The sequence below is a fragment of the Cyprinus carpio genome, chromosome A18 (assembly GCF_018340385.1).
Source record: "Cyprinus carpio isolate SPL01 chromosome A18, ASM1834038v1, whole genome shotgun sequence".
NCBI lineage: Eukaryota > Metazoa > Chordata > Actinopteri > Cypriniformes > Cyprinidae > Cyprinus > Cyprinus carpio.
This window is the reverse complement of record NC_056589.1, coordinates 15174565-15197775: the sequence shown is the minus strand read 5'-3', so window position 1 is coordinate 15197775 and position 23211 is coordinate 15174565. Positions and strand designations below refer to the sequence as shown.

The following is a 23211-nucleotide window of genomic DNA, read 5'->3' as shown; positions in this document are numbered from 1 at the left end:
CAGGTGCTGGTCATATAATTAGAATATCATCAAAAAGTTGATTTATTTCACTAATTCCATTCAAAAAGTGAAACTTTTTTAGTATATTATATTCATTCATTACACACAGACTGATATATTTCAAATGTTTATTTCTTTTAATTTTGATGATTATAACTGACAACTAAGGAAAATCCCAAATTCAGTATCTCAGAAAATTTTAATATTACTTAAGACCAATACAAAGAAAGGATTTTTAGAAATCTTGGCAAACTGAAAAGTATGAGCATGTACAGCACTCAATACTTAGTTGGGGCTCCTTTTGCCTGAATTACTGCAGCAATGCGGCGTGGCATGTAGTCGATCAGTCTGTAGCACTGCTCAGGTGTTATGAGAGCCCAGGTTGCTCTGATAGTGGCCTTCAGCTCTTCTGCATTCTTGGGTCTGGCATATCGCATCTTCCTCTTCACAATACCTGGCCAGTTAAGAACAGGGATACCATGGTCCTTAATCCAGGTACTGGAAGCTTTGGCACTGTGTGCAGGTGCCAAGTCCTGATGGAAAATGAAATCTGCATTTCCATAAAGTTGGTCAGCAGCAGGAAGCATGAAGTGCTCTAAAACTTCCTGGTATACGGCTGTGTTGACCTTGGACCTTGGATATTCTAATTATATGACCAGCACCTGTATATATTATAATAGTATTGTTTATGTCTTGCTTTTGGACCGTTTACAGGTAACTGCTTGTATCTATGTACATAGTGTATATTATGTTTTTTTTTTACATATATATGTTACTCTACATAAACTTGCAAATTGCCCCTCAAGGACAAATAAAGTCTTTAGAATTGAATTAGACTGAATATCAATGATTCTAAAATAACACTGCTTCTCATTCTCATTATGCCAAGGTGTTTACAATTTTACAGACCTATGCTCTTATACAGTGTCAAAATTTCTTTTAATTTTTATTCTCCTAAGGCATTTTAGGAGAAGCATCGGAGACCAACTTTATACTTAAAAAGGACAGTTCGCCCAAAAATTTAAAATTCTGGAATCAACTCACCTAAATCTGTATGACATTTTACTGCTACACACACACACACACACACACACACACACACACAAACTCCTTTTGAGATTTTTAAAAATAAATAATGGATGGTAAATGGTGTATTCAAAAAAAACAAACAAAAAAAACCCATTTACTCAGCAAAAAGGTCTTATTTTTCAGCTTTGGGGCTTCGCAGTTAATTGTACATGCTGTACAGGCTTAGATCAGTCTGTCCTTCTAAAAGTCCTTGAGAAGGTTTTGGTGATAACCTGCTTTTCATGTCCACCTTTATTACCTGGCTAACATCCTGCATGTATCAGCATATCTGTTTACACAGGACCAATGCAACCATTCTATTCCACTGGCTTAACGTGAGCCATTCCTGTGGAAACCCTTGTACCAGACGATTGAGTGCAGTTCAGTCACAGGTGTGCCAGAAGTCATAGACTGACCAAGGATAATGTTTAAATCCAGATCTAGCTGTTATCAGCATGCTTGCAGCTGGCAGGCTTTAGTGGACCTCTCTCTCTTTCTCTGCAGGACGATCCAAAGGGGGTTTTCCTTCTAAGGAAGCAAAGAGAAAGTTTCAGCTTTGGGCTGAGGGATTTAACCCTAGACGGGTCCCCTGGCTGTGGGTTAGGTTATATGTAGGGGTTAAGAACACAAGACGGTCTGACATTTTAGCATTTGTATTACCAGTCAGACCTCTTGAATCTAGCAGTGAAGCATCTATGGATTCTTTCGCAGTTTGGACACCTGTGTCCTTTATATTTCCACTGTAACTCCATCGAGTATTGAACATCTCTTCAGGTGGTACTCAACAACATTTAATCACATGTCTACGAGGTTTCAGTTTCACACAGTGCATAAGGGAAAGCTCCTCGACATCTGAGCAATCAAATGCCATCTCTAAACAAAATATACTTCTGTGAGCAGCCTGAGTGTTTGATAGTCCTCTTGGGTAGTTGTCCATTTCATTCCACTGTTTCATAGCTTTGTGAAAAATAGAAAGTAGTAACATGACTACTGGTTTAGATTTAGTGATTTAGCCAGTCAATCCCACCAGCTAGAGGATGCAAAGATGCTTCATGTTTCCGCAACTCTGGAACAAAGCATAGTGACATGCTGAAACTAATTCAAACTAGTTTTATGCTACTGTATTCATTGAATGAGTCCACGCTAACTTGACAGTTCTTCTTGCTTTCAAAATGAATGTCAGTTGTCATTGTTTTCATTTATTTAACAAACTACACAATACATCCAAAAACATATTGATGATGAGCATCACAGTTATTATTAATACTGTAGCTTCTCGACTTGTTCAGAAATCCTAATGATGGGGAAAATGCAGTAATTAAGGCATGATAATCCTGCATTTGAAACTATTTTAAACATAATTTGTTCTCATTCCTGTATACTTATACATGTATATGCTTTACTTCATTATTGCTTGTAATCACCTGACAGCATGCCACCACATTCTTTAGTCTTGGATCAACATCCTTAGCTTTTGCAGTTATGTTATATGATGTAAAATAATTTAACATGCCGTTCAAAAGTTTGGGTTTTAGTACTTTTAATATATATATATATATATATATATATATATATATATATATATATATATATATATATTTATATTATGCTCACCAAAGTTGCATCACAAATAGAGTAGATAAATATTGTGAAATATTACAATTTCAAATATCTGTTTTCTATTTTTTTTTTTTTTATGTTTTTTAAAATGTTAAATTTTCATATATGGATTTTCAGCAGCCATTCCTCTAGTCTTCAGAGTGACACGATCCTTCAGAATCATTCTAATATGCTGATTTGGTGCTTAAGAAACATTTCTTATAATTATTAATGTTGAAATTAGTTGTGCTGCTTAATATTGTTGTGAAAATTGTGAAAGTTTTTTTTCAGGATTCTTTTGTTAACAGAAAGCTGATGAAATATAAACAGCATTTATTTGAAACAGAAATATATTGTGACATTATAAATGTTTTTACTAAGACTTTTGATCAATTTAAACCTTTGTTAAAAAAAATTGTAAATTATAAATTTGAATTATATTTATTTATATTAAAACTTTACAATATAAATAAAAAAAAATATCAAATATCAATATAAAATTATATTTTAAGTATTTCTATATCAGACTAAGCAATTAGTTACAAAGCTTCAAGTATGTGTGTAAGGTTTCACTGCAATTTCACAGTTCAGTTTCTACTTCTTCTTTTTTTTTTTTTTTTTATAGTCACATCCAAACCTTTATAGAAACAAGTTCGAAACTTAGCCAGGAGTAAATTATTGATGTGGGCTACTACTGACTACAGAATAAAGAGGCATTTACTTCATGTGGGTTTGCCTGAATTAATCATAACATGAGACTAAGATGGGTGATGAATTCTTTTTCAGTACAAAAACCTACCAATTTTCCTGTAAATGACAGATGTCTTCTTGCACACGTGGACCCAGCCATTATCAACAGCATCACTTAACCACACACATCAAACATTTAGCAGACGTTCTATTGTCTGTAGTGCGTTCTTGCATTTTTCTTCTACAGTGTAAACGCACGCAACATGCAATTTTGAAATCAGCATTCCAAACGTGTCTGTTGACAGAAATATTTGAGGGAAACATCTCTAGAGATAACTGACTCATGATTTGATGTAACAGAACTTGATGTCAGACTGGATCACCGCAGTGTTTAACTGCAACATTTCAAATATTTATTTAGAATTACACTGTGAAGTACACACTGACATGCATTCAAATCATTTTTTCAAGTAAGTTTTGAACCAGAGGTAGTACCCTTTTCTCCCCTCCCCCAGACATCCTCCACATATTCCCTCTCTGCTAGCCATAGGTACTAAATAGTTTCCATGGAGACAAACACTGATTGTATAAGGCCTGTACATTTCCGACATGCAGATGTGTGCAGTGGTCCGAGAGCTACAGAGCATCATTGAGATTAAGGTTGACATTTCTTACCCACAAACACAATGTCAAGCTCCTTTCCCACTGGATTTATGATGCGGTTGATGTGGTAAGTAGCGTTGACTGCAGGGTGAAGTGGGGGCTGTATGAATACACTGCAACAGAAAGCAATGGACTGTTGATTCATCCCCCGTGTCAGTGGGCTTGCACACTTGATCAATACTAATCCCCTCATCTGTCAGAGGTCACATCCAGCTGTATATCTCTCAGTGTCAGCACATGAGCACACAAGAAGTGACTCTCAGGACACTGATTTAACAGTCTTCTGGGATGAGCTGCTAAGAATGCAGTACTCGTGTTATGCTTTTTTTTCAGAACCTTCAGAATCTTTTTTTTTAACTAGTCAACTCAAAAACTTAACTACAACATGATTCAACTAACATTTTCTTTGCTAGCGATGTAAAGAATAGTTGCATTTTCCAAAAGTGTCACACATGAAATGTTCCATATGGTGTAAATGTAAAACAAATTCACTTGTTAAATATCTTTGCAGAGAAGATGCATGAAATTTGAAGGCACATTTGTACAAACTTGTCTTAAACATATCCTGTATGTATAAAAAATCTAAACTTATAAACTATAGTATATATAGCTAGATTGTTTCGTTCGTGGCTTATTTCACATATATTTTTTTATATTTTTATTTGTATATATTTATTGGGAAAAATACTTCTGGAAAATTGTGTGTGTATATTGTGTATAAAACCAGTAGACTACGAATGTTACAAATGTTTTAACAAAACAATGAAAATAGCAGCAGCTTTCAGCCTGTCAGCATCATGCAAACATGAAATATCAGACATGTGGGATTTTGGGCATATCTGACTTAAATTGGTTTCACTGTTTGTATGTTGAAAAGCAACACTAATCCAAACAAAATTTGCAAGTGGATTGATAACCAATTAAGAAAAAAAACATTTTTGAAAATGTGCTTCAGTAAGAATGGATTTTAACTTTTTTCATTCTAACATTTATACAGTTAACCTCTGATGTGATTACACTTTCTGAATAAAGAGAACTGACTTAAATCACCAGAAAAACTTCTGATGTTAATTACAAATCAGTCCGGGTGCAGTGTGAACGCACAACTTACAGTCCACATTTATTTTTATTCATATTTCCCACCATAAATTAGCTCTAGTAATGAATGACGCCTACTTCAACCCTGTGCTCCCCTTGTCCCCTGGTTCTCAATGCCTGCCTTTGTCTGAAGATGAGAATGAGCCATTCTCTCTCTCTCACAGATGACCCCTCTTGTCTCCACAGCCGCCTGCTGAGGACGTGACTGCCCACGTGGTCAGGATGCCAGAAGCTGCCTCTCAGAGCCCCTGACATCCCCTGGCAATCTGAGAAACACTTCCTCATCCTCCGTTTACACACTCTCGACCCCCGGTCCACGAGGATTATTGAGTCTGGGGATTACTGAAGTGTCCGCTTTAGCCGTGGGAGAAAGGGCACACTATTACTCGTGAGTATCCTCAGCTGCTCTGAGCCTCAGTTCTGCCTGTGCAATTACAGTCATTATGGGCTTTTGTGCTTACTTGGTGAAAAAGAAAATGCAGGGAAGACTTTATTAGAGCAAATGAAATGCTTCATCAAACATTATTGGCCATTACTTTAATTATCAGCATAACAGAATGAAATGAACGAAAACAGATCTTTCTTGCCTTGAGTTCTCGTATCTGAAATGGCTCAAGACTAAATTGAAACCGGCTATACGTGAACTGAAGGAACTGGGGCATTGCCAGCAATGTCATGCCTAGAGCGGGACTCCAGCATGTTAGGGATTCGGTTAGTGTCTATGTGAGTGAGTGCATAGTTTGTCAAACTACCACAATAAATAACTGAAACAAATGTACGACAAGGTTGTGTGTAGGTTCAGCATTTGCTAAGGTTGCCAGCTCTCTGAAGATTTCCAGTTTCAGTGTGAGAACGGGTTTAGAAACTCAATAGATTCAGGGAGAGACCACACATCATTTGATTTCAACAATCTGTGAGGCCTGGGCTTCATGCTGCTGGTGCAAAATATCTTAGGCCTGCTATTACCTGACTGTGCTTGCCTGGGTCTAGGGGCAAATAAAAGGTGAAAGTCACAAATGATTTGGAAACCAGAATGAATTAATGCAATCTGAGATGAGGAACAGGGAGAGCCAGAGAGGCTACATGGATGAATTATTCTGTATGTGGATGTGGGCTGCTTGAATCAGAAATCAATTGTAGTGATAAAACCAGTACACATATCTGATTGGATGAAGACAAATTTGTGCTACAAAGAAACACACAGGTCCAGCTTTGAAAGAGACAGGCTGTTCTGTTTTTTTTTTTTTGTTAGAAAGATAACATGAATTCAAAATGAACCATATTTCCAGTCTTAATGAATGTTCCTTGTTATATTGTGTGCAGTTCATAGGATAATTTTATTTCAAATAATAATAACCTTTAAATGTAACATTTTTTTTTTTTTTTAAATGTCACTCTGATGCTTTGTTTAACTCATTTCTGAAGATTTCATCACTTTCCCTGGGCTAAACTTTAAAATGTTAATTAAACAACTAATGAAAATTCCATCCTTTAATAATTATTTAAATCTGTTCTCTGTATAGGAAGCAATTACTGGATGTAATTATTATTATTATACTAATAAAGACAACATAACAAACAAACATGTTTTGTATGGATGCCCGTGTCCATTTCAAAGTGAATAATAAAAAAGGTAATTATGAGAAAGTCGTTATGGTGAGAAAAGTGAAAAATATACTTGAAATTCTTTTTTAACTCTTAGGTGAAAATGGTCTTCCATATTTTCGTGTAATTCAAACCACAATAATAACCAAAGATTGCCAAGGCTATAATGGAAGGCTCCAAAATGAGGTGAAAATGTTTCATGTCTTGGTGATGCAGGACAGACGTCACAGAATGACATAAAATTGTCCTGATATATATGGTTGGTAAACAATTGAAAAGCGAAAACTGCAGAAACAAAAACAATCCTGAACTCAAACTAAATTAGTCCCATTTACTAAAGAGACTGATGGCCAATCAGCAGTCTCAGATCAATCCGGGAGTCCAGCCGTCATGTATCTCCCATCTGCTAGTGAACATTACTCAGACTCTGCTAAATAAGTGTCAAGGGAGTCCTGCAGCTTTAGATAGCAGCACAATGGCTGTCACAAACACACTCCAACATACAAAGGTGCACAAACATGGTCTGAAAGCACCAGGAGGCTGGATGTGATGAATTGAATGGAAAGACTGTCCTTTCCAGCACAGCAGTGTTTCAGTGGCACATCCTGCCCCTGCAGAGAGAGTGTGGCTTAAGAGAGACCCGGGCTGATCAGCAGTTCTTGAAGTTAATTAACAACAGAGGTCTAGCAGCTGTTGTGCCTCCCCCTACCTTTGCATTCTGTACAACCCTACCACATCTTATAAGGGTTAGAAATATATTATATATATATATTTGCCATAGATGCAAGCTAAAAGATATGTATACAGAAATGACTTTGAAATTGCTTGGCTAATTAGGTCAACCTATGTAACTATCTGTAATTACACTAATGCACAATAAAACCGATTTCTTTGCTTTTAAGATGTAAAGACAGTATTGCACTTCTTGCTGAGTATTTAAAAATGAGTTCCATTAAATTACAGCTACAAAACTCACTAAAAGGTCCTTTTATGATTGTCATTACAAGTCAGTTAGAAACTGCCTAAGATCAGTTAGAAATGTTCTAAATATATGCAGTAGATAGATAGATAGATAGATAGATAGATAGATAGATAGATAGATAGATAGATAGATAGATAGATATTCACTTGAGCTCAAAAGAAAAAAGCAACAACAAAATAATTCAAGTAAATGAAATGGGGGGGAATCAATATTTTAGTTATTTGATCTGACCATCTGTCTTCTTGAAAGCAAAAAGGTTTATCACCCCAATGGTTTTCTCACTTTTAGGCAGATATGAGCAGGCCTAGAAAGCCTAGCAACCCCGACACATGGATAATTTATATTTCTAAGGGAAAACACTAAAGCCCATCCATGTCCACGCTCAGAGCAGTATGTTAAGAAAAGAAACTAGCTTGTTTTCCAGAAGGCTTCTGTATTATATACACAACTTGGCATTTGATTTGACATCCATGCGCCTCAGCAGCCTTGACTGTTAAAATCCTCTCACAATTTGGAATAGTAATTCATTTCTTAACGCTTTCTGTGGAGCCTTAAAGTTTTATAAAGAATAACAATTTCTGCTCCTCTCTCTCAGCCACGATGAGGAGTGGCACACATCCGCAAAACATTCCACTGTAGACCCAGAACAAGCTCTATTAATAGGCTATACTTTATCTGCTCATTAAGAAATCAATAGGATACGCCCACTTTTCAAACAGGATGTAACCTTTGCGCCTGAGACTGAACTGATATCATCAGAAAATCCTCATATCTTGCATGTGTTCAATTATAGCTGCTGCGATACTCCAAAGAGTCTACTTACAGCTGTGCGGGAGCGCGACTGATAAGTTCGCAATTGAGTCAAACTCACAATTAAATCCGTGAATGTCCCACACAGAGACTGAGACAAACCCATAGCATTGTGGCTTGTTTATGTGACATGATTTTAGCATCGGTATGGCTGCGAGTAATGCAAGCAAATGAGCCAAAGCATGTGTAGTAAATCCAGACTTAATCTTTTTCTCTTTTCTGTGTGCCTCTTTTTGATCTTTGGAGTAATCCCATCATTGTAGAGCATTTCCAGTGTGGAGCGTTTATCGCGAGTACTTGCCATATGCCGTTTACATGCTCCTAGCCTGTTCACAGCTGCTAAGCTATGCAAATAGCAACACAAACTCAACACGTCTTATATGCTAGAAATTAATGCGTGATAAATATGTGTGAAGTGCGATTGGCGGTTTGGGAAAAGGTAAGATCAATTATTTATTAATGTATCATTAATAAAATAACTGCACAGGAAGAAATGAACACACAATATTAGGGAGGACAAGAACCTTCACTGCTGAAAAATATAAATCCAGATTCCCACAATCCTCTGTGGGGGTTTGCAAGATGCTCATCTTTTTAGCAGTTGGAAGCCCTGAGGCAGTACACGATAGTGGTCCTCCCTAATGTGATATGGTAGTTCTGTTTTCCGGTAAGAGCAAAAAATGATAGAAAAAAAAAAACTGTTATATAAGCTGTATAATGCCCACAATCTGCACAGTATATAGCATGCAAGATTTATGAATGTGTAAAATAGCCTTCGGTTAAAGTGATAGTTACGCCAAAATTAAAATGATATAATTTACTCGCCTTCAAATGACGGCATTCAGTTTTGGCAAACTATTCTTTCACTAATGTTTAACTAGTCCCAGTGTTGTATAATATCCCTGTAGATGTGCACAAAATCGGCAGCACTAACATGTTAATTCACAAGTGAGCTTAAGGAATTTTTATTGGAACTTCAAAAAAATGGAACACAGCTAAGTCAGGGATGAATTTTAATCTCATGCAGCGCAAGAGCAATCAATCTTTTCAATTCAATCTGTCCCTCGGCTCTTGGAAATGAATTCAGCTCAGTTTCATGTATTTTATCAGGTTCCCAAATCAAACAGTCTGAAACGACAGCATTACAAGTGAGAGAAGTATTAACCTCTTTGCCTTTGTGGGTGGCTGTGTAGATCAGCAATATAAGAACTAGAGTCATATGAATGGCAGACTAGACTGAAGCTTGAAGTGTGGGCCATTATTTGCCATAATGAGTGTGCTTTGCTGGACTTAAGCTGTTCTGTTCTACAAGACCCTCAAGGCAGATTTACACTATCTGTTCGTGCAAGCGTCCATCTCATCTCAGCCCAGAAAGATACTGGAGATCATCATACAGTAGCTTTACTCAGCAGAGGAGACACTGTATCCTTAAGAATAAACATGAACAGAATAAACAGAAGATTCAAAATAGCAGAGATATTTTGACACCATGTATAGATAAACAAAGAACTAACTCATTTGTGTATACAAGTATTTGATGTAGGCAATCAAAGGATCCTCTTACAGCCCTCAGAAATACACCAGAAATGAATTTAAGACCTTTGAGTGAATATAAAGCTCATTACAGCCAACTTCATGGCATCTTTGACCTCCACAATTCGATAAAGTCTACTTAATGCATTGCTTTACTCAGTAGCTGAATGCCCACTCACTTCCACTCAGTCTGCAGTATTGCTATAGAGATTTGTTTGAGCTTGTGTTTTACACTACTTTTATAGTTCAATGTTTTGGTTAAATGTTACATGTTTCCCCTTGGCTGTTAATGATATAAGCACCAGCATTAATGTTTGTTCTTTTCCAAGTATTCAAACATATATAATAAAGACATTATCTGTAATGGAATTTAATCAATTCAGAATTGCATATGTAAAAGTAAAATGAAAAAAATAAAATGTAGATTTTAAAATGGGCATCAAGTGGAGCATTTATTAGTATTATCATGCATAGACTAAACGTAGGCCTGGGAATGAACACTGATTTCCTGATTACGATTCATAAGATTTAAATTTTTCCCAATCGCCATTGCAATTGTATGTGGTAGACACAGTGCTTCTTACAGAATCACATTCAATACAGATGGTAAATTCACATTCACACTTCAGGCAAGATATAATTTATTTTACTGTGTCGCTGAAGATTCATCAGAGGTGAGTGCTGAAAATGGCACAGGATGCACAGATACAGGGAACATTCTAACATTATTTAAACCCAAACTATTCTTTCGGCAGAACAAAGTGACATGGATGACGGGAAGCGCTGTACAAATCGCACTCACAGTAAAATCTTATAATAAGAATACCTATTGGGATCATTAAAATTACGATCACAATCAGTTGGGGAAAATTTACTCAGCCATACTCAACAAAGCAAAATTATTAATGTGAAATAGGACCTACTGAATAAGCTTTTAAAAGTCTCTTTGATTAGTTTAGTTGGTTTGTACTATTAGTACTACATGTTTTCCCTGCTTTCCTAACCCTATCAGAACAGACCTGTGTCCATTTATTTATATCGCAATGCTGTTTCTTCTCTGCACCTGTTTCTGTCTCACTCTGGCTTAGTATCCAGTCTCTTATCTACACTCTCTGCTTGTTCAAATGCCATGATGACACTGGTAGTGCTGCTACAGTGGGTTAAGAAGCCAGTCAGGTGTCATGTTTCACTGCAAAGTCACTCCTTGTGCTCTGAATCACTGACACCGCACCTCGGCTGTTTCCGATACAAAACATCCCCTTGTGTCAGCAGTTCTTTCCTTCTGTCATATTAATCTGCCGCTGAGTTCATTAAAATGTGACTTTGGAGTAAGCACTCTGTGTATTTCTGTCTGTAAAATGCCAGAAAATGTTAGATGAGATGAGAAATCCTTTCAGGTCAGAAGGAATGTCTGCTGTATTACATTTCTTTATTCAAGGACATAACCGCTAGCGTAGAGCCACACTGAACAACCTAAGAACATACAGCACATCCTGTATTAACTAAGCCACTGATTCGCTGATTCATGAAGTAACAAAAGTGACTATAGCTGCATCCAAAATCACATACTCTGAGTAGGTACTTTTTTGTATACTTACTTCACAACCATTAGAATACATGTTCTAAATACATATAATGAATGTGCATGGCATGAATGCAATCCAGACCTATTACATATGTCATGTTGTCATTGCCACTTCACTGCTGTTCATAAATCGTTATAGTAAAGTGTGCATTGTCAGGAAGTAGTCGGTCACTAGGGTTTCGCATACTGTTGAATATTGTGAATTTTGACATATACACTTTTCACACACTGGATGGTATAGAGAAGCATGCATATTCAAATGCAGCCTGTCTTTATAAAAGAGTCTTTGAATCATTCACTACATCAATTTGTTTAAAAAGCGTTAATTTGTTCAGTAACAAAAGTGACTGTCTTTATAAATTAGTCATTGAATCACTCACTCAACCGATTTTTTCAAAAACAGATTCATTCAGGAACGAAACAAGTCATTATATCACTCATTCGTTCAGGAACAACCGTCTGACTTGTGTAATATTACATTTGTTTTATAACTGCATATTCTCATTTTGCTGTCTGCAGTGCTTTCCAACTGACATATTTCAAAGAAATCATGCTGTAAGTAACACAATGACAGTTTTACTTCCATATTTACTTCAAGGATGTGATGGCCGGTTTTTATGGGATGTAATGATGTGGAAAATAATGCAGTGAGTTCTAGTCAAATGGATCTGCAGTCCCTGGTGGGGGCAATGCTGGCATGCCTCCATCAGAGACCGTCTTTGTTCTAATAGTACATATGCAGCAGTGCAAAATAATGTCCAAGAGTATAAAGGAGGGTTTTTTATGGCTGGATGCTTCACTTAGAAAGGGCCATTCTAAAGCCATAAGCCAGTAAACAAGATTTCTGTCTATTAATCTCACAGATCCTTTAAGCAGTGGTTATGTTTTCTGGCATTCCTGGCCACAGAAAGGAATGGCATCATAGTCCATGTATATCCATTCAGAGAATATCTCTATTCATAAGCATATTTTGTCATACATTTGTCATGTGCTCATATTAATCCATGTTCTCTAGTTAGTATTGCCATCCATGTTTTAGTGAGTTCCACAGAGATGGTGCTAACGGCTGTATACTTTAATTACCTTAATGTCAAGCGAGGCATCAGTGTAAATCAACATATTATTGTGGCTTGTGGTGGCACACCTATGGTACAGAGCATGTGATAGCAAGCTAAAGGACAGAATCACTCACATCACCAGTCTGAGTAATTATGCCATTAAGAGAGCAACAGAGCTTTATTGATGTTTGCATAGAAAATTGCATAGGGCACCATTTCATGTGTTGCAGTGTAAATTATTTTAATTGGTGTGGTAAGGTGTCGCAGTTCCAGTGGTTGATATTGACAAATGGAGAACATCGGGAAATGTGTTCCTACCTCTCCTTATCTTGGTGAATGAATTTGTTATTTACCCATGTGTCATAACTATTAGTTTATTGTTGTGCCACAACATAATCAACCTTGCAAAAGGTTGGGATCTGTAAGACTTTACTACGTTTATTCAGCAAGGAGGCATTTAAATGCAATGTGTTTATGTGGTTTAAGGTTAAAAAAACACATTTTCCACATATTGTACATTATTGTTTCTCCTCAATTCCCCTGCTTTTCTGAAACGCGTAGTTTTTTACAAAGCTCATCATTCTGAAATGTGAGGTGTGCTCTGACTGGCCAGCTATCCAGAGCATTATGATTGGCTGAATGCCAAAATTGTGTGACGGAAATGTTACGCCGCTTGCCCTACTATGAAGCACTTCGCGGGCAGAACACCGGCACTACAAGACATAAACAATGAAACCCATTACAAACGAGCCATTTGTTGCATACTGTGGGAACATAATTATGGATTATAATGACTTATACTGTGTTTTTACACATTAAGTTGCATCGCGCAGCGTAAACATAAAACCAGGTCTGCATTTGCACCAGCGGTTCTCAATTCCAGTCCTCGCGCCCACCCAGTTCTTCATATTTTGCATGTCTGTCTTTGTTAACACAACTGATTCAGATAATCATCTCGTTAGAAGTGAGCTCCGTGCATGAACTGTGTTCCCATTGACATGGTCCCTACACAGTGTTCATTGCTCCCTACTCCCTGATCAGGGGAAATCTGTTGAAGTTTACCTCACTTCGGAAGATTCATTCATGGATTTGCGCTGTGCAACGTCTTCACACACGGACAAGTGTGACATCATATACCTCTGTAAATAAATACAATTTAAATTCATGTCTCGCTCACTTCAATGCACTTTGAATGGAAATTATACATTCGCTTCGAACTAGAATCATGGCGGAATATCCTGTGATGTCCACTTCGCAGGGCACTTACATTCGAATAAAATAAACGTCTGAAGCGATAAGAGAAACATACAAAATGTGCAGAGCAGGGATGTGCCGGGACTGGAATTGAGAACCGCTGCTCTACACTGCTCAAAACTCACGTTTGAATCATCAGTGCAAATCCTTTACATATGTAAACATACTTACAGCTGGCATTGTAGTCTTCTCTCCAGTGGTGGACGAAGTACACAGATCAAGTACTTGAGTAAAAGTACAGATACGTATAATAAAATTACTCCAGTAAAAGTACTCCTTTTTCAATTTTACTCGAGTGAAAGTACAAAAGTACTCAATTTTTTATTTACTTAAGTAAAAAAGTACTGATAGATTTATTTTGCAATTTTATAGGCTACTTAATTAAATTTTATATTAGCACATAATTTTTTTAATCCCATATTGCTCAAAAAGAAAGAGACTAGCAGAGAAAAGACCTTAAACATCTAACTGACCTTCAGAGAGTGTGAACCTCCTGTCTGTCTTTCAAAGGTCATGTAACTTACAGTATCTTGGATGATAAGAGATTCATAATGCTGTTCAAGGAAAAAAAAAAGTGTGCAGTTCTTAAATGACTTTAACCATTACAAAAACAGACCAGCTATCCTTATATAATGAACACTTGTGTGTTCAAGATAATCTATGAATTTAGCATTAAGAATTCTAAAATATGCAGCTTCAGAAAGGAACAGGAATGTAAAAGGAATAGTTCACCCAAAAATGAAAAAAATCACCCTCATGTTGTTAAAAATCTGTATGACTTAATTTGTTCTATGGGTCTTCAGTTTATGTATTACTGAATGGTGCTAACAAAAATATAATGTTACACCTGGTCTAGTTTTATATAGGAACATACACCGGTCTGCCCACTCCTTATTAAAACCCACATCAATTAGTTTCCATCTGGGGGGTAAAAAATCTTTTCAACCCCAGGTGATTTCCCTATGGTTTAATTAGCAAAGATCTAATTCATAATTCTGAATTTCTTTTTCCAGCATGTCCATGTATATTATTGGAAGCTGTGACTCAGAAAAGTCCCAAGAGTGAGAATTCCTCAACATTTACCTCATTAGACGGCCTCCACTCACTGCTTTCTCCCAGTTTGATTAACTTTTGAGTTAGCAACTAAAAATGCTGTGATCAGTAAACTGAAGACCAATGCTGGAAGTCTATTATCAGCATCCACACAACAGCTCCATTCAGCTGAAAGTCTCTTATTAGGGAGAAATATTTGGGGTTGTGTTTCAATGACCTTTTGTCCATGTGATGAATAAAATAATTTGGTCATTAGTATGATCATATACATCCCACGGCATGAAGTATGAGGCATCATACAGCTGTATTTGCTAACAAAAGCATAACAGGGTTCATGTTTGTAGGAATCTTCAGTCTTCAAAAGTTAAGCTACAGTATGTGTGTATTGATATTGATGCTATTTACAGCATTAGAGCCAGTGTCCACTATAATGAAAAACATGTGTAATGCTGTATTACTGCACATGCTTTATTACATTCACTTTAACAGTCAATTTAAATCAATGGTAAATGTATATTTCATTATTTATAAATGACTGCGCTTTATCAAAGCCTCTAAAAATGGAACAAAGATTTCTGAAATTCAGTAAAAAAAAATTGGGAACATGAGACAAGTTGCGCATTAGACTTTGATCTGCATTTTGGACCAAACAAGCTTTCCAAAAGTCTCATGTGAAAAGCAAGCAGATTTAAACAGGTTTTTATGTTACTGAAGTCTAATTAGAAGACATAAAAGAAAATCTGCTATATGGCAACAAATAATTTTTTTCTTTCTTTCTTGGCAATGTTGTATGTGAAGACAGTTTCTTGTTCTGTCAGAAACATAATACATAATACAAAATACATTTAAAAGGATTTAATAAACACGATGTTGTTTAATATGGCTCAGAGTCTTCATAAATATCTCAGATCAACACAAGAGCCATCGTAACTAATCCACATCAGTCTGGGCACCAATTCCAGTTGCTGCTATCTCTAGCCTCAGTCTGAATTTTGTGGCTGGCCCTTCAGATTACGATCTGCAAACTGAAAATAAATGGAATGGTGGAAGGAGGACAGGTCTTGGTGCTGGTTTTCAGTGTGACATGGCCAGCCTCAGGCTAGCCTTTGTATCTCTAGTCAGTGCTGAGCTAGTACGCTGAAGACAGGACTCTCACCATCAATCACATCTATCTCTGTGCAAATGACTTAGACCTACTTCACTTACCCTTACTGAAAAAACACTCCCCTCTAAATCAAAGTGGGAATTGCATTTCCTCCATCTCCTTCTGGCTGATTAGGTTATTTAACAACACTGAGTGAAACAAAGTATAGAGCTGATGCATACAAATGCAGAGATGTTAATCTGTGTACATAGCGCCATGGGGCCATGATGGAGCTGTTCACTATGTCCAAGAATTATGATTAAATGTTTAAGAACTTCATAGACAACTTGTAGAAAACATATAGACATAACTATATACTCAAACCTCTCAATGCCAGTGACTGATTAGACAGATCTGATTAAATAGACAGAGAGACTGCACGACTATAGACCATGATAAACAGATAGATAGATAATACAAAACCGCCTTTAACTATGAAAAACACTGGAGACATTCATCTGTTCATTTGGAGGACCATTACTACTGGTGTCAAGCTTGCACTTTTTAGTCTTCATCTTTGCTGAGATCATCAGGTAAATGGGCTTTGTGAATATCAATAATGACCTGTCAGGCCACCTTTCTTAGCAGCGTTCTAAGTCATTATTGGGACACGTACAAAGCGGGGGGCAGCGGTCAGGAAATTAGTGAATATATAAGCAGGGACAGAAAATGAGCTGAACGTGGCTTTAATACGTTGTGCTGTATTCCATGCTCTCAGGTCTGGGAGTGCATTCCAATTAGCTTGTTCAGAGCAGACGCAGCAGAAATATCAGCATTCATGAAAAGATGCTTTATCAACTCCATCTTTCATTACTGAGATTAAAAATCCCCGGGCCATGTAACTCCAAATCCTCTTGTAAGTGATGGACACTGCGCCAGCTTTTCTGCTTACAAACCTAGCGGGAGGTTGACTGAGGTGAGTGACTCTAGCACCTCTGAGAGACCACAACTATTTTAGCAGGTTCTCATCACAATCGACCTGCAGGCGTTCCATTTACAGCTGGTTAAGTGTGGGTTGCTGCTTAACATAGTCAAGGCCACCCTGTCATACAGGGAATGATTATGAAGTGTGTGATTCCAACTGTGTTATTTGGCATTCTAAACTTGTTCTTCTGGCACTTTCTACAAATACGACTTTTAAAGCATTTTGTAGGTGCAAATACCACATAGTTTTAAGTATTACCTGACATAAAATCAACCTAACATAAAATGTAGTTATTTTTATTTTTGTATTGCTCCTCTTAGCCTCCTCCCATTTTTCCTGGTCCCACCTCAGAGGTCTTTACCCTTTAGCTGTATCTAACAGTTAAATCCATAAACATTTTTGTTATACCATAATCCTTTGATCTAACATTATATTAAATGTAAAATAAAATAGTAAAATTATTTTTAATGATTAACTACTTTTAATAACAGAATGCATAATGATCATATATTTTTAGATTTCCACCCCATTACAAAAAATTCCTAAAGATTGCAACACCCAAGAAGTGACATTATATGGACATTATTTGCAGCATAACTTTAAAAAAAAAAAAACAATAATAATAAATTAAATTTCCTTTTTTTGCTAACATTTGCTAGCCTTTCTCTAGTCACAGCTCAATTCAAACTAAATGGGTATCCCTCTTTCTTTTAATCCTACATTTTGTTATTTTTTTACATTTTTGTTTTACATTTTTTTATTTCATTATATACATTTTGTGTATAATTACATTTAGGGGTGTGCTATATATATCGTCTGCGTTAATATCGTAATTGTTGTTTTAACGATGTGTGATTTGACATTATCCAGTATATTACAAAAACCAAACAAAACAGAGTGCACGCATACGTGAAGTGATAAAGTCTAGTAGGTTAGACTAGTGCGTGTGCGCATTTTTAGACTGCATTCTTTCACTGCGTGATTTAGTCTATTAAAATGCATTTTGAATAAACACAAAATTCAATATATATTTACTGCCCCCATATATATATATATATATATATATATATACATATATATATACACAGTACAGGTCAAAAGTTTGGAAACATTACTATTTTTGTTTTTGAAAGAAGTCTCTTCTGCTCATCAAGCCTGCATTTATTTGATCAAAAATACAGAAAAAAAAATATAATATTGGTGATATATTTATTACAATTTAAAATAATTGTTTTTAAATTTATTATACTTTAAATTATCATTTATTTTTGTGATGCAAAGCTGAATTTTTTAGGATCATTATCACACGCTCCTTTAGAAATCATTCTAATATGATGATTTCATTATCAAAGTTGGAAACAGTTCTGCTGCTTAATATTTTTTCAGAACATGTGATACTTTTTTAGGATACTTTGATGAAGAAAAAGTAAAAAAAAAAAAAAAAAGAAGCTATGTTTTTAAAATATAAATATTTTGTAATAACAATAGACACTACTGGTCAGTAATTTGGGGTCAGTAATTTTTTTTTTCTTTCTTTTTTTTAAATAAAATAAATACTTTTATTCAGCAAGGATGTGTTAAATTGATAAAAAGTGATAGTAAAGAAAATATATTATTAGAATATATATTATTAATTTTTTTTTATTTTGAATAAATGCAGTTCTTTTTAACCTTTTATTCATCAAATATATTAGACAGCAGAACTGTTTCCAACACTCATAATAAATCAGAATATTAGAATGATTTCTAAATGATCATGTGATAGACTGGATGTTACATGTGACACTGAAGGCTGGAGTAATGATGCTGAAAATTCAGCTTTGCATCACAGGAATAAATTATTTTTTTTAAAGTATATTCAAATAGAAAACTATTATTTTAAGTCTGTAATAATATTTCACAATATTACTGTTTTTTTCTGTATTTTTGATCAAATAAATGCAGGCTTGATGAGCAGAAGAGACTTCTTTCAAAAACATTAAAAATAGTAATGTTTCCAAACTTTTGACATGTACTGTATGTGTATTTATATTTATATATATATATATATATATATATATATATATATATATATACCTACAGTATAGATATAATTTCATATAGTTAATATCACACAAAGAGAGCCAAAAACCAGCATGATTACAAATGTGATATTGTTTTTATACAACAGTTCAATAAACAAGTTAATATTAAGAGACTTAAGTTTTAGACACCATATTGCCTGTTTTTGCCGACACAAATAATTCCAAACAGAACCACAGCACTGTTTTGCATCTCTAAACAATATGACTTGTTTAGTTCCTGAATGAATCAACCCTTTAAATGATTTGGTTCAATCGCAATGACTCACTTATTAACAGTGACTTGCTGCCACCTATTGGTGGTTTTAATTTCATTTACATTTTAAAATGTAAGGATTTGACTCAAAAGATGATCCACACTTTTAGAAAAAAAATGGCTTTATAAAGGTAAAAATGCCCATAAAAGGTAAAAATCAATTTAAAGTCATTGAAAAAGATTAGCTACTTTCTATCACTGCTGTGAACTGACCAACACACAGAACATGAAGAATATGAAAAACATTAGGAGTCAGCAGTCTACGGTAGTCCTTAAGATGTCAGCACAATTATAAACTCAGCAAAATATCGTCTAATCATCGTTATCGATAAAATTCCAGAAAATAGAGATATCTTTTTTTTTTGTCAATATTGTAAATATATAGTAAATCAAATGAACTGGACCTTAAAATAAAGTGTGACCATCAGGTTTATCGCCGAAAATGCAACAAGGTAAAGTAATATGGCTGCAAAGCTTGTAAACCACATATAAAATGAATAGAAAATAATCAGCCCTTTTGATATTTAGTTTGACCTCCTGAGGTTGTCAATCAACATTTTCTGGAGATCAAAGGGATAGTTTACTTAAATAAAAATTCTGTCATCATTTACTCACCCTTGTGTCAACCTCTATACCTTTCTTTCTTTAGCAAAACACAAAAGAAGAGATTTTTTAAGAATGCTCGTAACCAAACAGTTTTGATTACCATTGATTTGATTACCAGTTCAAACATTCGCTTTCCATTGTACAGATAAAAAAGAAAAAAAAAAGAGGAGAGAGAGACAGAGAGAGCGAGAGAGAGAGAAATATTTCATGATGGCGAGTAAATGATAACAGAAAATAAATTTTTGAAATTTTCATTTGTAGACTTTCCCTTTAAGCACCCCCTTTCACTATTTTTTTATACCCTATTTTGTTCCCCATTCATGGCGCCTTTTTCTTAACTTCCTTTGATCAGTACATAGCCATTCAGTGGATAACATGTCCGCTTGTCCTTGTCCTTTTGTCTTCTTGGGTCACTAACCCTGAATTAAAACCTCAGCATATACACACAGAGTGTGCCTGGTCTGTGCGTGCAGAGACTGCCTGTGTGATTTCCAGGGAGCAGCATTATTTCGGTAAAACAGGCCTAGTACATCATTTAAGGCTCTTGTGCCACACAGCCACCTGAGAGATGAAGACTCAGCATCTTGCATTTTGAGACAACAGAGGGTGGACCACAGTGAGGTGAACTGGCTGATGTGCTGTTAGTGTGATAATAAGCAAAGATCAACTCATTAAACGTATATGGCCTGACAGTCACAGTGAAGAACAACATAATAACAGATCAATGATGTCTGAAATTACATTCAAAACTGCATCTACTGTATTGTTTGGTAGTTTCGATTCGACTGATTCTGTTATTAGATTTAGGCTACCTTCACTGAATTGGAAAACAAGATTCTGATCAGTCAACTGTGGTATTCTTCTATCATTATTTTTGCATAATGATGCTAAACAGATTGTCTTCCTTGGCAACTATTCTCTTATACTGTCTCATATCACTCCATGGTCTCCTTCATCTCACAAATGTCCATTTATTTATTTATTTGCCAAGCAGTCATGTAATAAGTGAGAAAATGTACAGTCAGCCTTTTATTATTGCAAAATAAACCCCATCTGGATGATATGAAGACCTTAATGATGACTGATTATACTATTTCTAGTAATAACTGATATAAAAACTGCTTAAACTTTTTTTTGTAGATATACTGTTGTTATTCAACCACATGCATTTCTAACCCTGTATTTCTGCTTAATATCAGAAAACACACACACACACACACACACACAGGGGCCATGCTGCTCTGAAAAAAATTAACTCTCTCTCTTCTCTTCAATTTTTCTGCCTCCAGAGAACCTAAAAATACACTGTCGCTATACTGCAGTCAACCAGCATTTGTGCTACAGCCTACACACACAGACAGGCTTGATTCAAGGCACAGCACATCATACCCAGCTTTCATATGTGTCTGGAGGGGTTTCAGTGATAATATTTTCATAACAGAATTATTATTCTCTTAGGAAGAGGTTTGGCACAAAGGGCACCTGACAGCTAATTCATCTGTTCCTGTATTGCAAATATTACCACTGAGATTAAAGGAGAGTGAGAGCAAACAAATGCCACTCCAAATGCAAAAGGATTCATTTATCAGCACTGATTTGCTCTACTAGGTATTATATTGTGATTTGGGACCAAGAAACATTCATCACTGTAACAGTTGGACAGGAGGTGGAAGAAAGACAACAAAATAATGGTCTCATCAACTATACCTTGTGGTTGTCTTCTCTGAAATCAACAGACAGAAGCTACAGTTTGTGCATCAAAGATGTCTGTTTTTGTGTGTTTTAGGAACTTTGGACCGCAGCATGCAATGCTCTGGGAGCCAACAGCATGGTGGATGACCTCCAGCATGCGGCCGTCACAGCTGGACCTGACGCTCGTGGCCATCCGTCGTTTGTAACTGAGGGTGAGAAGTTAACAATAATAATCTAAACAATAATAATGAATAATAATAACTGTTTATTTATTTATGATACAAATTGCCATTGTTTCAGTATGTGAAGCTTTTAATATAATATTAAAAGTACTAGTAATAATAATAATAATAATATGCTTCACATGCCAAATAAAACAACAACAACAACTACATTATAAACAAACATGTTCGACTCCTATACACCCAGATGTGTAGCTATCATTTCAGAAGTGAAGTGGACAGAGGTCACGGATGTAATAATACTTTGTTTTTATCTAATTGACCATGATAATAATAATAATAATAATAATAATAATAATAATAACAACAACAATAATTAGTAAAACATTTATTCTCTCTTTTAATTGGCAAAGAAATCAAATTCACTGCTGGACAATAACCAATAAATTGTATTCCATAATATTTTTGCCTGTATTTTCCTAATGACAATTTTATGATTTGTTTATATACTACAAACACTTTTTTATTTTTTTATTTTTTTAAACAGAATAAGGAAGAAAATATGTTTTATATTTTTGAACAGTAATAAATGATATGTTAATTAGCACGGTATCATTCATATACTTTATTAATTACCTGGAGATGACTTTAAAAACATAAAATTGTCAACATTTCTTACATTTACGTTTTATTAAAAGTGTCAAGGTAAAAACAATTGTCTTTACCTCGATTACAATCGCCATCCATCAAAACTGCTGGTGCATCGATTCACTGGTCAGCGTTATTCGAGCGAGACAGACGTCTTTGTTTATGCTCTTCTTTGATATTTTCTGTTCAGACCTCCTGTGGTTGACACAGTTATTTGGGAGATATGGTTTCTGAGCCGAGCAATAATAAACCTTGGCCAAATAAGGACTAATTTGATTTTCTTAATGCTGCCCTGCAGTCCATTACGCACAGCTCTTTATGGCCCAGAGTGCTCGTTAAGTGATTGAGATGGCCAATCAAATCAAAGAAAGGCGGGCTTTACTGTTTACCGTTTGAATTCCCGTCACGCGCCATTTGCCACGGTGAAGGTAAGGTGTAGGTTCCGTAGATAAACGTTTAATATTTGACGTTTTACGATATAAATGTTAATTGACTGTCAGCAATATCCAGTGGAGCAAACTCCTACACTTTTATCATTTTTTTTTTTTTTGTGGTTTTGAACATACTGTACTATAATTTAGGAGACATGAGGGAAAATATATATCGTTGCCTCAAATTAAGAATTTCTTCCCACAATTTATTTATTTGTTCTCCAGTTTTAGTTTAATCATGGCTACGA

At 35.6% G+C, this 23211-nt stretch overlaps 1 protein-coding gene and 1 long non-coding RNA gene across 7 annotated transcripts in view; one reads left to right on the top strand and one right to left on the bottom strand.

Moving 5' to 3' along the window:
* Positions 1 to 934: 934 nt before the first annotated feature.
* LOC109053593 lies at positions 935 to 22854 on the bottom strand. Of its 3 annotated transcripts, none has more exons than XR_006162470.1 (3): positions 22610 to 22748; positions 21718 to 21908; positions 935 to 1596 (listed from the first exon to the last, which is right to left on the bottom strand). It is a non-coding gene; the product is annotated as an uncharacterized LOC109053593 (long non-coding RNA). The 3 variants fall into 3 exon arrangements; XR_006162469.1 differs by lacking the exon at positions 935 to 1596 and adding an exon at positions 3372 to 4133 and having other exon boundaries at positions 22610 to 22854; XR_006162468.1 differs by lacking the exon at positions 935 to 1596 and adding an exon at positions 19530 to 20648 and having other exon boundaries at positions 22610 to 22849.
* LOC109110628 (galactosylgalactosylxylosylprotein 3-beta-glucuronosyltransferase 1-like) overlaps positions 5482 to 23211 on the top strand; it is a 45454-nt gene continuing 27724 nt past the window's right edge. For 3 of the 4 annotated variants that reach the window (XM_042775116.1, XM_042775114.1, XM_042775113.1), the window contains exons 1-2: positions 5482 to 5506; positions 21797 to 21914. The gene's annotated coding sequence lies outside the window, so the exon portion shown is untranslated. Of the gene's footprint in view, positions 5507 to 21796; positions 21915 to 22849; positions 22961 to 23211 lie in introns of those variants that run through there. The other variant, XM_042775115.1, reaches the window with a different exon arrangement.